The 16,347-nt window shown below is 40.3% G+C and overlaps 1 long non-coding RNA gene across 3 annotated transcripts; it reads left to right on the top strand.

Annotated features, from left to right (window-relative positions):
- Positions 1–2,792: 2,792 nt before the first annotated feature.
- Positions 2,793–16,118, top strand: LOC117450944 (uncharacterized). Of its 3 annotated transcripts, none has more exons than XR_004552614.1 (4): positions 2,793–2,934; positions 13,700–13,756; positions 14,185–14,273; positions 15,715–16,118. It is a non-coding gene; the product is annotated as an uncharacterized lncRNA (long non-coding RNA). The 3 variants fall into 3 exon arrangements; XR_004552613.1 differs by having other exon boundaries at positions 15,552–16,118; XR_011643636.1 differs by having other exon boundaries at positions 14,185–16,118.
- The last annotated feature ends 229 nt before the right edge of the window (positions 16,119–16,347 follow it).

Raw genomic sequence — 16,347 nt, 5'->3', positions numbered from 1 at the left:
GGGGATTACATCGAAAGTTTTCCTCACGGATATACCGCTACGTAAGATCTGTTTCCATGACAACTGGAGCTCCACTTTGAGCAAAGGGTGAAAAAGTTTGCTATTAAATTATAGACTGACGAGGAATCTTGCAACAGTTATGAAAGATGACAAAGCGGGCATCCTTTCATTTATTTTTCTTAACCCGTCGAGCTGTCTGCATATTTTGACATGACTGTCTGCAGTGATGCAATCCCTTTCAGTCAGTGTTTACATGTTGCTTTCAATCCCTGCCTCTACCAATAAATTATTAAATATGTTTTATATGACATGTTCCTCAATTATTTACTGCATTTTGATGAAATGGCCTTGGTTGACTTTGATAACAACTTTCAGCCAGGCTTTCTGTCTGAAAATAGAGATTTCCATGAAACGTCTCCTATAATGGCCTCACCCGGTGTGTCCGACAATCCCACCTAACATTAGTAATTGAACAGTCATATTGTGACTCATTGCCCCCCATAAAATCCCATTTTAAACATTTGATTTCCATGCTTTCAAATTGGGTCGTGTGTATTTGTGTCTTCTTATGTAGACTGTTGCCAGGTAATATGATTGTGTCCTTGGCGGTGCCTGTGCCATTTTCCCATATGGCATTCGCCGCCTGTAATATATTTCATAATGTCTGTTCAGAGCCTAAAACGACTTTGTGAACAGCCATTAGTTTCCATCACCAGCTACCGTCAATTGTAGACGTGCAAAAACGATGGCATTCGATCAGCTGGGAGTTCATTTGGAGCAGGTATAGGGAGGCAGTTTAGACGTAGAGGAAACCAATGAGAAATAAAAAGGAAGCAACAATGTGGTTTACAGGTTAAGACTAGGCGCAGCAGCAGATGGCTAGTGCTGTCGTCTGCCAGAGCTTCTACTTCTCATTGTTTCAAGCATAAGCACACGCATGTATAAATGCATGCATAGGCAATCACATGCAGAGTCTACGACCATCCCCCTTGGAGGCTCATCTGCTCAGGATATCACCTATGGATTGAACAGGAGCTGATCATGCAGCATTCTTTTACGTTTATTTTGGTAGCTCAAATGGAGATAAAACAAGACAGAAAACATACTTGTTCTTAACAAATACAGACCAGCTTGCTTTGAATGAACTTTATTGCAATATTTATATTATCCTTAAAGACAAGGAGGACAAGATGTTTTTTTATTTCTCAATAGCAGGGAACCGCTTGTATTGTCAAACGTGTTTTACGTGTTCAGTATAGTCTACGCATATAAGATTCATTCACATACATTTTGTTGTATGTTGTCTGTAAGGCCATAATGTAACCTTAAGTATTTAGTGTCCTTGCATTTTTGGATGACAGAAATTGAAATGTGGGATTGCCAAGGAAAAAGCAAGGACATCGTGTTGGGGCTTGTTTGGCATTACCCAAGTAATTTACAGGTTTACTTAACCCCAAAATGTATTTCCTAAAATAATTTAAAAAAAATATATCCACATCAAAAGCGCATGAATGAATAACCCTGCAAACTGTCAAGTGATTGTAAACATCTACGTAATTCACCTAATTTTAGCAGGAATATTTTTGTACTGTTTATTTTTTTTAAAAGCCATTTGCGTGTGACACCCTCAGTGGCAGGTGCGGAGTGTATTATTGGGTTGGTGAGTCATTCTGTCCATCAGACTGTTCTAAACATTTAAAGAGAGAGGGGGGGCTGACCTTTGTCCCCACACACATTCATTGGATACTTGTTATGTGGAGAAACACTTACACATGCAGATACTTTATATAGAAACACACAAAACATGAATCACACAAAAGCATTACCTCCAATTGATTAGTCCACTTCCTCACCCTCATTTGCCCCTCACATTAATCTCATATACATGCACACACACCATGTCCTTCAACCCGGGGGCACACTTCCACCGGCCGGGCTTTATTATACTCAGCCACCCTGTGAATCCCTGGCATACAAATGGTCCTGCTGTGCTATTTGCATTCACAAGTCTGACTTATGGGCTGTTGATAGCTTTGTCCTATCAATTCATGAGAGCGGTCCCCGAGCAGGTTATATCAAAACCCTGACCAGGCTCTGTGCATATCTCCTGCTATGCATACGCTTGACGTTTCCTTTCCTGCGGCGTGGTTGAAACAAGACAAAGCACGCACACACACCTACTCATATTTATGCACACAACAACAAAGGCTCATTGCTGAGATATATTCGTGCACACAGATGTAACACAATGATAACAGACACACAGCAACACTTGTAACTTCAACATAAAACAAACACACAGTGAAAACAAGCGTGGAAATAAGCAACCCTGGGGTAATAGAACCCTGCGACGCATGTCACATTATGTGGCGTTCAAAGAAAATCATTTTCTTCCAAAAGAAATAAGATGGATGTCCTCTAGGTGCTGTTGTTTTTCTGTCGGGCATGAGGTGGAACCCTTTTCTGCTAATCGATAAAAGTTGTTAAAGCCTCTCTCTTTCTTTATTTCTCTCCATGCCTCTCTCTCTCTCAGATCCATTGTAATGCAGCACAGAGCAGTCCACACATGGCCTTTACAAAGGCTGCTTGTACTCTAGTAAACCTTGGGCTGGGAGCCTGTGTAGCGAAAGTCTTTGACCTCACTCACTCCTTTTATTACACGTACACATAAACACTGACAAGCTCCTGAGGGATAACACATGGAGGTGGATGCTTTGAAAAAATACACATCCACTCGCTGAGATGTAATATTGTTCTATTTACAAACATAAGCTCCTGCCCCTCGGCACATATCGGTCATACACTGAAGCGCCGACACACGGGGACACTCACACAAGCTCACTGTGCCCCAATGCAGCTCCTCACAATGCTAATGGCCTTGGTGCTACCAAAGCACCGAGCAATAAACACAATGCCGGCCCACACGTCATGCGGGTGAGTAGGCTGTGATTTGTGGACTGAATGATGTGTGTGTTTTGCGAAGGAGCCAGGCTTTGTCACAGCACTCCACATACTGAGCTTCCAGAGAAGGCCATGTTTCAGCATGGTTTTGTAAGGACCTAGCTAAAAGAGGACAGACGATTCACTGTCCCTCAGCTGTTGTGAACCCATGAAACAATTGAACATTAAAACAAACTTAACAATAAGGTCTAATTGACTTGTTTTGGTCTTTTTAGCCTTGTTAGCAGTGTGGCTCTCTTCATAGCTATGTTGGTCTGTCTGGCCCTCGTTCCAGGTTTAAATATCTCAATAACTATTTCATTAATTGTCATGCAGTTTGGTAGACATTCAGGGTCGAGCACCCCAATCTAGTAAAAATAATTAAACACCTATTTACGACTTGGAACCGATACTTAAGTCACCCTCAGAATAAATTGAAAGGAATCACCAAACCATAATATGGTTAACGAATACTTTTTGATTATAGGTGGTTCTATGCTATGCTATGAAGGGTGCAGCGGTGGTTGTAAGAACTGCATTTATTTAGCTTGCCTTGTATTTTGAGACTGTTTAAAGTTCTTATTTTACCTTTTTACTTTGGGTTACTGCAGAGCCCAATGTCCCCTTCAATTGTTCTTGTATTTATTTCAAAGCCAATGTCAGTTAAGGTGTTCTTTATTTTATAGCTTTTAGTTTTCTACAAATATCTAATTATTGACCTGTCAGCTACCTGCTAACCAAGCGGAAGAGTAACTGCTGAGGCAGTGAATCAAATCACAATTATTCCATCACTGTATTGTGTTTAAGGTCATTGTGAAAAAAATAAGCAACTCTTGGAACATTTGCAAAGCTTATTTGTAAAGTGGAAACTGCTGGCTTAGTGTGGATTGAGGGTAAAGACTAAAACAAAAGATGGAGTTTGCAATTTAGCCACATTGATGTGCATGTGGCCTTAGTAATAAGCACCAGACTCTCTCTACCAAAACACACACACACACACACACACACACACACACACACACACACACACACACACACACACACACACACACACACACACACACACACACACACACACACACACACGCGCACACACGCACACACACACACACACACACACACACACACACACACACACACACACACACACACACACACACACACACACACACACACACACACATACCATGTATACATCACTTCAGGGGGACATTACATTGACTTACATGCATTTCCTGGAGACTTATCCTAACCTTAACCATAACCAACACATGCCTAACCCTAACCCTTACCCTTAACCTTACCCTTACCCTAACCCTAAACCTAACCAAGTATTCACCCTAAAATTAATGATTCCCCTCATGGGGACCTCCATTTTGTCCCCATAAGGGAGGCGAGTCCCCACACGTGACTATGTAAACAGATTTAGGTCCCCACAAGTATAGTAATGCTAGACCACACACACACACACACACACACACACACACACACACACACACACACACACACAGAGACACACACACAACACACACACACACACAGAGACACACACACACACACACACACACACACACACACACACACACACACACACACACACACACACACACACACACACACACACACAGGTTTGCGTCTATTTCCCTGGGCCATACAGTGACATGTAAAGCAGCTGTGCTGGCAGTTGTCAGTGTAGTAACCAGAGAGAAGAACAGAGCAGAACAGGACTTCAGCACTAATGCCACAGTGGGTCTGTCTCTCTCTGTGTGTGTGTGTGTGTGTGTGTGTGTGTGTGTGTGTGTGTGTGTGTGTGTGTGTGTGTGTGTGTGTGTGTGTGTGTGTGTGTGTGTGTGTGTGTGTGTGTGTGTGTGTGTGTGTGAGTGAGTGAGTGAGTGAGAGAGAGAGAGTGAGAGAGAGAGAAAGAGAGGCAGAGCCTGCTGAGCCAGGTCTCTCATTATGTGGGATGTAATCTGAGCTTTTGGGGCCCGGCCCGGCCCTCCGACTGCGCTGAATGGGGGACGAGCACCGGCCCCACACTCTTTCCTGTGCTTTCACTCTGCTTAGCTAGGCAACTCTGATTATAAACCGAGAGGGAGGGGAGGACGTTTGGGGCGAGGGAGTGGTGGAGCTTGGGTGGATCAGGGGAGGTGAAGTTTAGGGCTGGTATCGGTTTGATGGTAAGCTTCCAGTTTGTGGGTTGTCTGGGTTGGTTTTGCTGAGCTGGATAGTTAAGGCCATGGAGTTTGCAATTTGTGATCTGATCTGCATGTGCAATAAAAAACCCATGCAAGTATGAGATTGAAATTACATTCCCCTCTATAAATAATAAAGACATATAAAATATGCTAACATTTTCAGAGATGTCTGTAAATTGAGAAGCAAGATATCCAAATCTATCAGACTATTACATTGAATCTACTAGAACATCAGTAAAACAAAGGCCTCTTTGATGATTTCACTACATTTATTGCAGGTATTTTGACCTTCTCCAACACCTGCACACTGGATGAATTGGGTGTATTACGAGCCATGGATTTGGATTGCTTCAATGATGAATGATCAAATATCCTCAATGCAGTATTAATACATTGATACATATCATCACCTCTAAAATACACCATTATTTTGAAATTCCTTATGGCAAATTGCCCTTCTTTCCAAAGTCAAGTAATTGGATTATCAAATCACATTTAGGTTTGGAGTAAATATAAATGCACCTGACTTAAGATCTTATCGTTGCATTGTCTGTTTTTTGTTCAGACATTTTTATTTTTCCAAATAATAATATTGCTGTGTGATGAAACGTGACTATACCCCTAGTATACCTGTATCTGACAGTCAACCGCCTCCTACAATATTAGGGTTCAAGGGGGGTAAAGTTGTTATGTTTTAATTATGACTACTACAGTTTGGTAATATGTCCCTTACTGATATCATATAGATTTTTAAAGGCAATTCAATGCAGGTGCTGTAATAATGGGACAAGATGTGTGTGTATGAATGTGAGTGTCTGTTTAAAGGTGTGATGCTGAAGTGGGCCTACCAGCAGAGAAGCCCAGATAACCTTGGGTCACCTCAGACCAAATGACCGCTTATGCATAATAGAAATGATTAATATCCACCTTCAATAACTCACACTCACACACACACACACACACACACACACACACGCACGCACGCACGCACGCACGCACGCACGCACACACACACACACACACACACACACACACACACACACACACACACACACACACACACACACACACACACACACACACACACACACACACACACACACACGCTGTAAATATGCGTGTGTTCTTCGGGTGACCACCTTGTCCCCTGGAGCTAATGAGGCCTGGCGACCAGTGTCCCATGGCTAGATCTGTTCTTGATACCAGGGCATTAGATAAGTACAGAAAGCACACCATTAATTTGCCCCAATATTCATCATAGCAATACACATTATACATCTGACTGCAGCCATTCGTTTACACACTGAGAAACAGCCTGAGAAAGCCCCAAGGCAAAAGCACACAATTTCATGCAAATGTAAAAATAAAGAGTTGAAAAGTTTTGCTTAACAAATCCACTTAAATAGCTGGAAGGTAAAAAAAACTGCCAGACTGCAGTTTCAGTATGAAAACAGAGGCTTAGAGATAGGAAAAAGAAATACAAAGTTCTTCAGTGTATTTTACATTTATATGATTTCACATGTTTCATACTGATGGATCCCTGGTCTGGTCTTCTCCTTGGATGTATATGATGCGTTATGCTGTATAGGTTTCTATCAAATAAATATATCTCGTCCATCTTTTCTGTCTTTTTCCCTGCCTTGTTCTGTATTCTACCTCTGTATTCGGAGTGAGGAGGGTGTTGGTTGGCAACGCACACTGCCTGTGAGTCAGCTGAATCACTTACACTTGGCACAGCATGGCATTTGAGAGAGAGGGAGAGAGCGAGGCAGACGGCAAGAACACGGCGAGGCTCATGACAGAGGGCGCAGAGTGAATAGTGACCGAGTGGGGGAGGTGTTGAAATATGTGTTCCCAAAATCTGATGGGTGTAGCTGTGAAGATTAATGTGGTAGCAGGTGCGATGGTAGTGAGTCACATACTACACTAAGAGAAACAAGGTTGTTGGGAGACATTAAGGATAAGGATGAAAATCGTATTTAGGTGTATGCTTTATCCTCATACTTCTGTTTACAAGATACTGTTCAAGACATGTACTACAAAAACCTTGTTACAAACAAAGACATTTCCTAGTTACTGTTGCTAGTTATTCTGTGCACTGTGTAATAAGGTTAAAATGGTGCCTGTGTGCCTGCTGGAAGCTTGTTGCCTAGAGGGAAAGTGTATAGGATTTTTCACATCGCAGCCAACTGAATATCCCTCCACAAACTTGCCGTAACAAGTAGATAACTGCTGTACCACCGTCTTCTAACCCTTTCAGGAAATTACTTGCTCAGATCTTTATCTTAGAAGCGACACAAATTGGGCAACACCTGTCGTTACCGCAGTTTTAAAAGCATGAGAAAGAACTACGGTGCCTTTTAGTAACCTCAAGGCCCTCCCCATAGAAACATGACGGTGCAACGTAGAGAACTCAGTGGACAGGAACCAATACATACTGTATATAAATCTTAAGGGCTCATTCTAAGGTAATGAACACCAAATTGCTTCAGATGATTATATACAATTACAAACATAATTATGCATATTATATTCAATTTATGCTTTACTGTAGTTCACTTAACCACTACATACTGGTTCTTTAAGGTAGTGGTGAAACAATGCAATTGGATTAGGTTCACGCTTCTCAAAGGCCAAAGCACTCTACAATGGTAAAAAAAAGAACCGGTTGGAAAAGCACGACGTGACTGAACATCACTTTCCCACGTGTACATAAGAACACACATCTTCTCTGTAGCTCCATAGTGTTGGTTTACACTGGCACTCCTTTTACTTAGTTGTTATAATGGATACTAAAAGGAAAGGCATATACAAGTTTCTTTACCAATCCAAAAATAACACCCATACACACAAGCGGGGGCGCCTTAACGGCTTTACCTTTTGTGTGTTTGTGTGTGTGTTGGAGGAGGCTGATTATGTGCAACAGCCCACATCCAGACTTTAAAGAACACAGTCTTCTTACATTGACCTTTGTTTTTCTCTCAAGCCTCAACCCAAAACTTAAGCTGACCACGAGTAGAGACGGTTAAACACATTTGAGAATAGACACACAGCAAGAGCTTGAGAATGAGGAGACGGATTAAAAGCAAGAACAACATCAGACAGTTCACTAGAGAAAACATTGTTTATGAGTGTTTGCTTTTTTGATTGTGTGTTTGTGGACTGTTGTGTGTTTAAGAGCATTCCTGCATGTGTGTGTGAGTTTGTATGCGCCTTTGTCCACTGTCTGTTAGAAAAACCTGTGAGGCCAGTGTTTCAGCCTCTCTGACAATAGATTGCTAAGTGATTTGTGTGTTACTATCTTTAGTGGAACATGCGCTCCGCTGACCTATCAGTAACTGCAAAGGGAGACCTGAACTGGGGAGAGGAGATGAGCTGTGAGAAGGTGTGTGTGTGTGGCCGGCCTAGCATTACTATACTTGTGGGGACCTAAATCTGTTTACACAGTCACGTGTGGGGACTCGCCTCCCTCATGGGGACAAATTGGAGGTCCCCATGAGGGGAATCATTAATTTTAGGGTGAAGACTTGGTTATGATTAGGGTAAGGGTTAGGGTTAGGCATGTGTTGGTTATGGTTAAGGTTAGGATACATCTCCAGGAAATGCATGTAAGTCAATGTAATGTCCCCTGAAGTGTGTGTGTGTGTGTGTGTGTGTGTGTGTGTGTGTGTGTGTGTGTGTGTGTGTGTGTGTGTGTGTGTGTGTGTGTGTGTGTGTGTGTGTGTGTGTGTGTGTGTGTGTGTGTGTGTGTGTCTGACCTGCTTTTTTAAAGAGATTGTTGTGCAATACCTCATGAAATTGGTATCAGTACTTAGTTTGGAGAAATGTCGAGGCTGCACATGTGTAGACTCCGCGGTCTTAAAACCCCCACAATGCTTTGCTTTGATCACCAATAACCTCAGCATGGGCTTTAAAGACAGCTTTGGAAAGAATAGCACAGGTTCAAACTAATTTAAGATGTTAAGGTGATACACAGATACTTTCTTATTTTTAAATTCCCTAGACACTGGGAATTGTTAAAACTAGAGAACAGGAAATATGTAAAAAGATTTTAGCAGGGCTCTATCAATCCTTTATCTGGATCGATTCATATCGATATAATGGTCAACGATCCAATATATTTATGCAGTCAAAACATCAATATATCCTCTTTAACATATTTTGCTGCCATATATACAAATAAACAGGTACTGATTTGTAAAGCCGCTCCTCCCTCTTTTCCAACTTTGATCTGGTCTCTGGTTAAATGGGTCCCTGTTCCCTCGCATTAGGAACAGTGCTGTTGACTCATGTCCTTATTCTTAGCGCGCTGCATCAAATGTCCTCTTAGTTTAGCTGGTGCACTATCTATTTCAGTCCTATAAGGACAAACCTAGGGTTAGTGGGAAGGCCGTGAGGAAGAAGCAAAAGAGAATAAGGGCTCAACAACAGCCACATGGGGAAAACCGTTGTGGCTTTCACACTTTCAAACCAACCAACACCTCTGTTGGATTGTATTTACTTTCACTGTTCATATGTAAAACACAACAGGGATAAATAATTCAACTACATTTGGGAATTAACAAAGAAAGGGTTTGAATAAAGGATTTCTTTAGTTCCCAATTACAAATCACAAATAAAACAGGCTAGACGCTAAATGTGGCTCAGCTAACTCCAGCTTTTACACATATTAAAGGAACATGTTGCGTTTCTGGCTTAGAGTTAAATGTGAAGATCAATACCAATCTTAAGAGTGTATGCTAAATATAAAGCTACAGCTAGTTAGCTTAGCTCAACAAAGCGACGGAAATCCACCTACCTGCACCTCTAAAGCTCACTATAAAACATGTTATCATATTGGTTTAATCTGTAAAACAATAGAAATGTAAAAAAAAACACATTTTAAAAATGCATATGTTATCATTTAAAGCAGCTAGTGACATTGCTTTATTGTAAAATCTGAACAGACATTTTAAACCAAAAGTCTAAGAAAAAAGCAACTTTGTTGGCAGAACCCCACCAGTGAAACCCCCAAAGGATTGCTAGTCTAGCGCCTTAGCTACTTGGCCACATCTATTATCAAGATTTATATTCTCCATCAAACTCTCTGGCTGAATATATACTCAAATCAATATCCCTTTGTGAGTGAGGACCTGAGGCTCTCAAACATCATTACACTGAAGAGATCTGCATTTTTATCAGGATGCTTCACATCGATAACATTTGGCTGGGGATTCCAATCTGATGACTTTTGAGGCTCGGGCTAACTCAGCTGACATAATAAAACATTTGTCCCTTTAGGTCACCTTCTGGTCTTCCAATCTCTATTCTCTATCCTTTCTGTTTCTCTATATACATCCCTGTTATCAATACCATGAAGACATAATGTCATTTCCCTTGTGCTAAACATATTTTGCCTGAATTCAGTGATCACATGGTTAAATTCCCAATAACATGACTATGGTTCAAGTCCCTGCTGTGCTACGGCAGTGTGTCAACAGCTTCATCAGGTTTCAACTTGAAATATCTAGGATATCCCATACTGATGGAAATAAATCTTTTAAGATGAGTTTCAATCATGTGACGGCACTCTGCAGCTTCTATTAGTGGAGCGGGATATTAGTGGTTGACGACAAACGGTGTCTCTTGTCTGGCACTCGAATAACTACGGCGTGTCTCAGTCTAATATAAGGAGGTCCATTTCAAATGAGATTGTGTTTCATTATTTCAAAACATGCATCTCTAATTAAAGGATGTGTCGCAGAAGCTTATAACAGAAATAGAAGTCCCACAATGCATGATGCTGAGATTATGACACATGAAATAAAAAAAGTTTCAACCATTTGTTTTTTATTATATATTCTGGGGCTTTTTCAGTATGGTGTTGCATCATTTTGAGGGCAAACAGCTGTCTACTCACCCATTCCTGAATATTGACAATATTCAAATTGTAGTATAATATGAATTGAAGAAATCGTACATGCTTTCTCTAATCATACCAGAGAGACCAGGAGTTTGAGAACAAAAGCACAATTTGCCTCATTAGCTGTGCTGGAGCTTTTTGTTTCACTAATGATCAGAATAGAAATAAATATCTAATCAGAGTCAAAATGTCACACTTAATTACTCCATCAGAATACACTTGCTACTTCAATAAGAGTAGTCAAAAGCTTTCACAAGAAATGAATGTCATCTCAGCAATCATCTTGATTTATAATTCATAAAAGCAGTGTTTAAAAGACTGTTTCAAGCCTATCTCTTCCTGCACATGCTCTGAAACCGTGTGAAGTAAAGATACTCCTCTGGGAAGACTCTCCCCCGTTGTAATTTACAGACCTGTTCTACCTTTTTTTTTTTGTGCTGCATGTTTCTCAAAGGAACCGTCATGAATAGGTGATGTTATCATTTCAGGGAATATAAACAGAAAGGTTTCTGCTCAATGACTGCAGCGGTAAATTCTAAAAAAACAGTTTCAGAGCGATAACACAGAGGACTGATAATGAACGGTAACACAGGCTCATATGTTGCTTGTGGTAACGTGTGAATGCAGTATTGATCATTTGGTACCACTTTACAATAAGACTACCCTTATAAAGGATTCATAAAGGGTTTATAATTAGGTTATGAATTTGGTTATAAATACTTTATTAATCATTAAGAACCATTTATAAACCAGGTCTAACATAGTTTTCATACGTCAACACAGGCTCACTATTTGGCAAGATGACTATAAGCCTTACATTGGCTACTTAGCGAGAATCAACTCAGTGAACAACAGACACCAAGGATGCTGGCTGATGAAGAAGACGAAGTAAACTAAGTAGCCACAATAAGGCTTAGCAGTACAGATAAATGGGCTCACTATTTGGCAAGCAACCGGTCACAGTTGCCCTGTTTATCTCATGTCTTATAAAAGCTTATTAATGATTTATAAAGTGTTCACAACCTTAAACCCTTTATAAGGGTAGTCTTATTGTAAAGTGGTACCGATAATTTAAAAGGCGCCTATAATGCAAAATGCACTTTTGTACATCTTTTATACATGAATGTGTCCCCGGTGTGTGAGGGAACTCACCAAGTGTCAGAAAACACAAACCTCTCTTTTCCTCCATACCCAAATCTCTAAAAACGGGGCTGCAACCAATCTGATACAGACTGATACAGATTTGAAATTGTTCTGACGTCAGAAACGGGGTGCTCTGCCTATATGGGCAACTCTCCACCTATCAGGGAATGAGAGGTTGCGTGGCATGGTAACAGCATGGTAACATGACGCTCGTGCCTCGCCCCCCTCCTTTGCAGGGGAGTGAGGTCAGCTGCAGCTCATTTTCCACAGAATCAGCCCTTGTAAAAACAGGGCTGGAATAGAGCAAATAGAGCGAAATGAGTCATGGCTAAAATGCATGATCTGTTTGGTATTTTGAAAAAAAAACTTCACAGACATGTTTTATATAGGTATGGCCCTACAATATATTATTCAAATATTGCATGATAGGTCCACTTTAATATAAAGGACTTCTTATGGAACCATTTTATTGTTCACACATTTCACACATTCTTAGGAGTTATTTGGAAAGAAAAACAGAATATATAGAGTATTATGAACTTCAAAAAAAGCAATATCCAAACTTTCTTCAGATGACAATAGTATTATATTAAATGTAACTCCAATGAGTTTACAAATGAAGATCCCTACCAGTCACGGGGAGTTTTGCATATCAGTTTTCAGTGATTCTTTAAATGTGTGTCTGGGTGATATGGGAACCAATGGAGAACGGGAAGTCAAAATCAAAAGGTTTTGATATGTTAACCTCAGAAATGTAATCTATAAATTCTTCTCTGGTCCCACACACACAAAGTACATACACAAGCAAATGGCATATAATCAGTGTCTGCAGTTTCCTGTGGAAGGGAAGGCAGAGTCAAAATGATGATCTTTATGTTGTGGTTCCCTGAAAGCGGTCTCATTGTAAGTCTGTATACATTTCTATTTTGTGAGTGTGTGTGCGTCAGAAAGTACCCAGCCATTACCATGTCTATTGTATGCTGCTGTCAAGCCACCATGAATACGACTGGAGCTTCAATTGCAGGGTGGAAGGAAGAACCCAACATCTTCTAGCTTAGGGACAACATTACATTTTCATCTCTGGCTTGACAACAGCATTTACATTCTCAAGTCCAGTCTGAAAGAGAGATTTAAAAAAACAAAACGTGATGTTTCATTACAGCTTCTAAACTGATGTATTTGACCAATCTGCCTATTGCTTTATGAAGCACACTTGTATGCCACACATAATATAACAGTTGTATACATTTAGTGCCTGCAAAAGCTAAATTCGTTTTTGGGTCCAAACTTATATTATATGTTTCTACTAGAACATGTTTACAAACTTAAATGTTCAGAAAACACATATCTTCATACTGTCTGTATGAATATACTTGTATTTTCCCTTGGTATGAAACAATACGTTTTCATGGCTGTGTGTGCGACATATAGGAAGTGGAGCCAAATCCATTGGCCTGCAGAATCATGTTTTCTGACTGGGGCAGCCCACAAAAGTTAACTAGGCTTTCTTATTTCACAGCTTGTGGGTTGGTGGACACTCCAGATACCCAGATGTATGAGTTTCAAAACGGAACAAGTGAGTGTTTCCTGAGAAGTCCCACTAACTCCAACCCAAAGTGGAGGCTCACTGAAACGTTGTTTCATAGTGTTCATGTCATGCAGCAATCAGCATGGCTTTTTGAAAATTACTCATTGACAATGTCATCCTAGTCACCTAGATAACCACTGTGATCATAGCTGTCACCTTAATCATCACCATCACCATCACCACCACCACCATCATCATCATCATCATCATCATCATCATCATCATCATCATCATCATCATCATCATCATCATCACTGTCATCATCTGCATATTTCAAACAACACACAATCGTTCCACTTAATCTGCTTTTGAAATGTTCCTCTCTGCACTCTCTTCTTCTTCTTCTTCCCTCCTCTGTTTCCTACCTGTACCACAGACCCCTGCAGGGCTATGCTAATGAAACCTTTTTTCCCCAGACAGCCAGCCATTGACTTCAATAAAGACTGCCTCCCGCTGGGGACTTAGCCAGCTCACTGCTGACTCTGACTCCACAACCTGCCACATGGTATTACAGCGCTGAGCCTTCAAATGTCAGCCCACACATACCTGTTTGCCTGTGGAGGACAATTATTTCTCTGAATCATTTCAGGATATGAAAGAGAGAAAGCATGCACATGTTGAGAGGAAGCTGCATTTTAAAAAAAACACCGTACGAACAAATGCCAAACTTCAGTGCATCTCATCAAAAAGTGTTAGTCTGTGGAATAACTGTAATGATGCACTGAAATATTGTACAAGTCTATCTAAACTGAAAGTATTATTTAGGAGCCAAATCATTCATGGTTATGAACAGGACCTGTAAAATCCCATTTGTTGTTATTTCTTGTAATTGTAAAAGTAATTTCTTTCTGATTGTTTTGTAAAAAAACAAATTAACAAGACAAACATGTCGCTGATGACGATGACCTGATGTTTTATTTCTAAGAAAAATATATGTTAGAGGGGGTAGGACCAGAAACGTTTTTTTAAGCTTCTTCTTGCCCCTGTTGAACATGACAGAAACTATCTGAGAATTATTATTATTATTTTGTTGTTGTTATTATTTATTTTTTTGTACTTTGTTATAATTATTAATTTAAGTGAGAAAAAAAAAATATATATATATATATGTTTGAGAGTTGTGTATTAGGCAGAGGGGCGGACTATACAAATTACAGAGTCAGGGTTCCTAAGAGTTTGTGCAAAAAGCAGATTGATAGTTGGTGAGAAACCCACAACTTAAACGATTAAGATTTAGATTAAATCATGTAAATAAAAGAAAGGATTTAACTAAGAATGTTATTATTTGCCTATTATACATAACATAACATTGTTCAATAAATGTAAATATTCACCATGATGTGTTAAAACGTCCTTCTTTAGAGGTGAGTTTGGGACAGGGAAGATTACTAGAACTATACAGCTGTGAGTTAACCTACTCATTTTCTATTAGCAAACCTAATAATAAAATAATACATCGATCCACCATCTCCTTGGTGAATTTGATTGTCTTGGTTTCTTCCTTAGTCTAATTACTAATTATTTAAAAATAAAAATCTTAAAAAAGTGTTTAGGAAAGGAAATCGGACTATTTGACTGCCGGGCTTTCGATGCAAGATGCCTGCACCTTACAGTAACTGTTAAACAAAACAAGTACATTGTTTTTCTTGCATGATTACTCAGGGCACATTGTAGCGGCACATCATTCAGTGCACATGTGATGCATCTTCTTCGTCTGTATCTGATATAAGTCTCTGTTTCTCTGGCCTCCTGCTGCGTCGCCCATCACTCTTTAATATTTCAGCCCTTTCCTATAGCTCTCCCTCGGTTCCCTCATTTCTCCATCCATCCATGTCCCTGCTAACCTCTCCATCACGTCACCACTCTATTCTTTCCTCCCTACCTCTAACTTTCCATCTCTCTTTCTCTCCATCTGCTTTCCCGTCCCCCTCTCCCATCCTTCTCAGCTAGCTGGCCGAGCTGCTGACGTTTGCAGAACCTTTGGAGCGCTGCCAAGTACTGCCTTAAATCACACCGATTCCTAATGAAAAGCACACACACGTACATCGCACATATGTGAGCCGAGGAGTGGGTCAGGCATTTGTAGGCCCTCACACACACACACAAATAACATACACCAGGATTCCTCATAAGAACACATGTATATGTAAAAATGCCTTTCGCAAACTTTGTGTCATAGTAAATGCCAATATAAGTAAATACAAAAAAGAAAAGGAAGGAAGTCACACTGCATGTCAGACAGTTTAATGCTCCTTGTTAGAAGCTGGAATATTTTTCTTTGCTGAGCGAACAGTGAAATATGGCTTATTTTAACGTGTCTTCTGTGATAAGAGAATTTCAATAAAGCAACGTTTACCCTCTTTATCTCTTGTGGTTATTTGAGGTTTTTCATTTTCCACCAAAAAAGCTCTTTGCTGGGAACATCTGATTACACAAAATACATTTTCTTTACATTCTGATGCCTCTCAATGTATAGGAAATCTCCGGGTGCATTTCTGTCTCCAAATATCGACAGCATGCCAAGACAACATTGTTTACTAAAAGAGCCTCACACTGGAGGGACTCATCTCACCTACTGC

The sequence above is a fragment of the Pseudochaenichthys georgianus genome, chromosome 8 (assembly GCF_902827115.2).
Source record: "Pseudochaenichthys georgianus chromosome 8, fPseGeo1.2, whole genome shotgun sequence".
Taxonomy (NCBI): domain Eukaryota; kingdom Metazoa; phylum Chordata; class Actinopteri; order Perciformes; family Channichthyidae; genus Pseudochaenichthys; species Pseudochaenichthys georgianus.
This window is presented reverse-complemented; position numbering and strand designations above follow the sequence as displayed.